This window comes from Setaria italica, chromosome III (assembly GCF_000263155.2).
Source record: "Setaria italica strain Yugu1 chromosome III, Setaria_italica_v2.0, whole genome shotgun sequence".
Classification (NCBI taxonomy): domain Eukaryota; kingdom Viridiplantae; phylum Streptophyta; class Magnoliopsida; order Poales; family Poaceae; genus Setaria; species Setaria italica.
The window spans coordinates 42,303,608-42,308,634 of NC_028452.1; positions in this window are offsets into that span (position 1 = coordinate 42,303,608).

A 5,027-nucleotide genomic window follows, 5' to 3' on the forward strand; every position below is an offset into this window, starting at 1 on the left:
CCCTGCTGCTCCAGTGGGGCTCTGGCTGCTCCGACCCCAAGTTTTTTTTAATAAGACATCACCACCGATTCATGGTCCAGCGGTGATAAGGACCCATATCACCGTCGACCCTAATCCAACGGGAGGTCAAACTAGCAGTGATGCACGGTTTGGGACCGGCGGTGATAGGGTGCTCTATAGTAGTGTGTGTGCCTACTGTGGAGTTAAGCTTAGCAAAATGAAAATTTAGATGATTATATCTAGTTTATATCATTCAATTTAGGTGTCAACCATTCCACGCACAAAAGTACTATACACAGCTAGGCAATCCATTGAGGACCGTACGATTTTATGAGGCCGTGGAAGCGCGAAGTGCTAGAATTACAGTGAGAAAATAGTCCTTTGTGTAGAATTTGAGAAAATAGTGCATTATAACTGTTGACACAAAATCTGGAATTCATGCTTCTGCGTTGAACAATATGGAGGACCTGGGAGATCTGCTTAACTCCAATGCAGGTTCTAAATTGGCTCGCGAGTGGTGCAAGGCATCAATTTGACCTTAAAATTGACAAGGTAAACATTAAATTCCTAAGCCGATCGACGGCAAAGCCTTTAAAACTTATGGGTAGGCGTTCTTGAATAAACACCAAGACATATATGTATTTAATATAATCATGCGGTGTAAATAAATAAAATATTAATAGCATGTGCCATTAGCTATGTCAGCTGACGGGCTAAGATAAAATATTGTAACACAACAACCATAAGAGGAGCCCTTGTTAACCATGTGCACATCAGATAGATTAACAAATCTAGTCAATATCTTGACAAGTGTAATTAAACTTAGACAATGTAACATGAATGAGAGGGCATTGACATCAATCTATCAACTTGTTCTGCTACGTTAGCATCACTCATTGATTCTTGCCTACCGCTTACAAGCTAATTAAGCTAACAAAACTTAATCAATGTCATGATCGGGTAATTGAACTTAGACAAGGTAACACGGTGATAGGGCATCAACTTCAGCCCATTAATCTAATCAGATAGGCTCGCAGCAGCAAGGCCTCGTATGTGCCCCTATCGGCTCAATGATGTCATCATGCTTTTGCGAGATACGGATAAGACCCGAACAAAGCATCGGCTCTCAACAGTAGCGTGCTGACATCAGGGGCCTAACGGTTAGCAATACGAGGGGTAGGGGTAAAGATCTATCGGACCTAGCATATATAAAGCAATAAAAGCATGCAAGATCTACCAGTCGATACGATCTAATCAATGTGAACGTCTAAACAAGGTAAGGGAGCCGATGAAGGCAACCTAGCCAGATCTAAACTGATCTAAACTGTTCGATTACTGTGAGCGCTTAGGAAAAACCAAGGAGTCGATGAAGACAACCTCGATAGATCTAAGTAAACTCGATAACTGTGAGCAACGTTGAATACAAGCAGAATATTGGACAAACCCTGGAAAGTTCTACTTGCAATATAAGATAACTCAATAATTAGCCACACAACAATATCAGAATATAAGACTTAATTTAGAAAGTTTTGATAGAGGTCGTGATGACCGAGTGAGGGTATTTATAAGCTCGCCTGAGATCAAAGCTGATGTAGCCGTGCGCGTAGGTAGGAACTCGTCGAATCTACGTTACTCCTACTCCTAAGATTTTGGCGGTGTGGTGCCGAAAAGTCATATTGATTGATGATTAATTCTTGTTACAAGGCTTATGGGCTTATATTTATACCCTGGAGCAACTTAAAATCCTAGTCGAATACGACATGAACTATTATGGCTATTTCTAAAAAGCTACTAAAGATAAGTCTCCACACTTTCCCTTATTTAGTGGAGTCGATTTCGCCTCGAATTGGGCTCGCCTGGTCTTCTATCGGCTTCTGGAATCGTGGTCAACAACAGCTAGATTTGGTCAACAAGGCATCATCAACAGACATCTTCTTTCCTTCATCGACTGTCAGAACCTTATCCACACGGTTGACTCTGGTCAAAAACTAGTGTCAACGATAATATGGTTTAGAAAATGGGTATAACCATATGGTGTATCATATCTCTGTGTATATGTATTGCCGTGGCCTTAGTCTTGGTGAAAACATGGGTCCGCCACTGGGGGCGGCCAGCCCTCTCGTGCGAGGAGCAACCCGTCTTTGACAAACCCGATCGACATAGCAACTCATTAACCCAGCCAATCCAATAATCATCATGTTTCACAGCGTAACTCATGCAAGCTTTCAACCAGACATGGAGTTATTAGCCCTGCATTCCATCTTTGCATATGTCTGACTCTGGACACGGGAGTTGGTATCACACTGTGGTCAATGTGTTCACCGGCATCATCGATGTTTCATTCTGAATAAGAAACATTTGTTGCGTGCATTTATACGCAGCACGTACGTAGAATGTTTAGTTAGAGAGGCCGGCTTAATATTCAACCTATAAGCCACGCTTTCCGCAATGACGATGATCGTCAGTTCGTCATGGTGACGTGCGTGTGCTTCCTGTTGCTTCAACTCGTAACATCCCTACGACCCTACCCATAGTGAGAAACGATGTAGCTTCACAAAAATGACCTAATGGCTCGAACAAAATTATATTATGGTCGGTCAAAACCAGAGCTTCTCGCTAATCGTCTCAACCTGCCACCATCTGGAACCTCTCTGGTCAGCACCTGTTCTCTCTCCGATCTCTGTCACACACTAGATGCCAAGAAAGAACCTTTTAAACCACCGTATCTTGGATGCTAATTCTGTTGTTAATGATTCTATAGTCTTGCTTACATCCCAGTACAAATAGGTTGTCGTGGACGCCTTAGCTTGCCGGCCGCACCATCTTCCTCTATGTCGTTGCGAGCAAGTCTTGTTCTTCTTCCACCAATTCAAAGAAAAGCTAGCAGCAGGTCGGGACCGGCGGCCGGCCAGGGATGCCCGGCGCGGTCACGATAGTAGCGGGGGCGGCGTCGCTCGCCGTGGCGTACGGCCAGCTGCTGAGCCGGCCGGACGACCTGGCGCTGGCGTGCGCGGCCTTCACGGCGATGTTCTTGATGGTGCACTACGCAGCGCAGGCCATGAACAACGACGAAGGCGGTGGCGGCGACGTGGAGAGGGCCCGCGGAAAGCGCATGGCTCTGGCCATGGCGCTAGTGCTGTACGGCCTCGCGTGCGCTGAGGTCTGGGACGCCGGCGCCAGCCGGGAGGTTGCCGTGGCCGCGCTCGCGAGCTGGTGCGGCGCGGCCGTGCTGCTGCTGGTTTACCTTGTCGTGGCGAGCGCCGCCAGATGCCAACGCGCTGTTGGCAGTGACGTCGCCTACCTAGCGGTGTGATGATACATATAAATGGCGCAGCTACAAGAACATTAATTAAGAGAGGCATATATATGAATGTAGGGATTGATGTAATCGATAACTTCCCCTGTACTAATGATGCTCAGTATGCGTCATCAGCATATAATCCGTGTCACGATCGACTAGCAGCATCAGCGCTTAAATCCGTGTTATAATAATATCATCATGATCATTATGCGTCACCAGAACATAAATCCGTGTTACGCAAACTGAGCCTAATTCGGTTGCCGACGACGTCGTAGAGCAGGTGCATGAAGTTGCCAATGACGGTCGTCTAGTTGATCGGCAGCTTCACATTCAGCAGCGCTGCGCTTCTTGGATGTGCCTATATATTTATCATCTTTGCATGAATGAAGCAACAAAAATTGCCTTTCTTGCATACGTGGCGAACCAACTCATCAAGACACAGTGTGTATCAAGCATGGTAAATGATCATAATGCCTCTGCCTTCGTCTATTAGCTATCCCTTTCCCTCCCTCCTGCCCCTTATATGTGGGGCGGTGACGGAGGTGGGAGGGGAGGGTCGTGCCGCCGCTCGCCCCCGAGGGTGGCGCTCGTCAAGAGGCCGCTGCTGCCTGCCCCCCTGGACGGAGCTCGCTTGGGGCCGGCTGCCGCTTGCGTCCCCATGGGCGGAGCTCGCCGGTGCCGGCCGTCGTTGCCCCCGTAGCCGGCGCTCGCCGGAGCCTTTCAAGCCCCTTGGTCCAGCAAGCCTGTTCTTGCGGTGGACGTCGATGCGGCCTTCTTGTGGTGCACGTCGGAGAGCGAGGAGCGAGAGGTGGGAGCTCCTATATGATTTCCGTGTGCTGGGAACCGTTGGAAACACACAGCCCACCACGACCCAGCAAGCAACGGGGTAGAAATCATGCGCAGCCCAGGAGGCAAGGACGCACCCACCAGGCAGCACAACACACACAGCAGCGCAACAACATGAGTGACGGAGAGGATAACACATCCAACGAATCATGCGGGTGGCGGATACTTTAATTTTTTATTTTATTTTTTATAATAAGTGTCAATGTTTCAATATTTTGCAAAATAGTTTTACATAGCATGTTCAAAATAACCTAATTTAGTCAACATTTTAATTACTAGATTCAACATGTATGCAAACTTAGTTCAACAATTTCAATAAATTAGTTCAACATTTTATATGAAAATGTTGAGATAGTATATTCAGATTGTTGAGCGTATATATTAAAAGTGTTGAAACGATACATTTCGAATGTTGATTTTTTTAGAATATATATATAAATTAAAATATATTCATACCTTGTTTGATTGTATATCATGGTTCAAATGGATTCCAAAAAAGATTTATAGTTCGAAAGAAAAAAAATGGATTCAAAGATCATAATCAAAAGGAATCTTACCGTTCAACTTATCCATGCCACGACGGGGGCGGCGCGCGGCAGCAGCTATCACGACGGGGGCGGCGCGCGGCAGCAGCTGTACCACATCGGACGGATGATAGACGCCACACGAATCTTGTACTCCGGAAGCCATATAGCAAAAAAAAATTCGGAAGCCAGTTTTTTTTTTTTTTGAGGGGGAAAGCCAGATAGGATGTGCGGGGCGGTTGCTGGCTTCCTGCTTTAGCCCAGCAAGCTTTGCAAGCCGATCCCGCTTGAGCCCAGGTCCAAAACGCGGTCATCTGCGCCTGCCTGGTCCACACACATCTCCAGGCTCTTGCTAG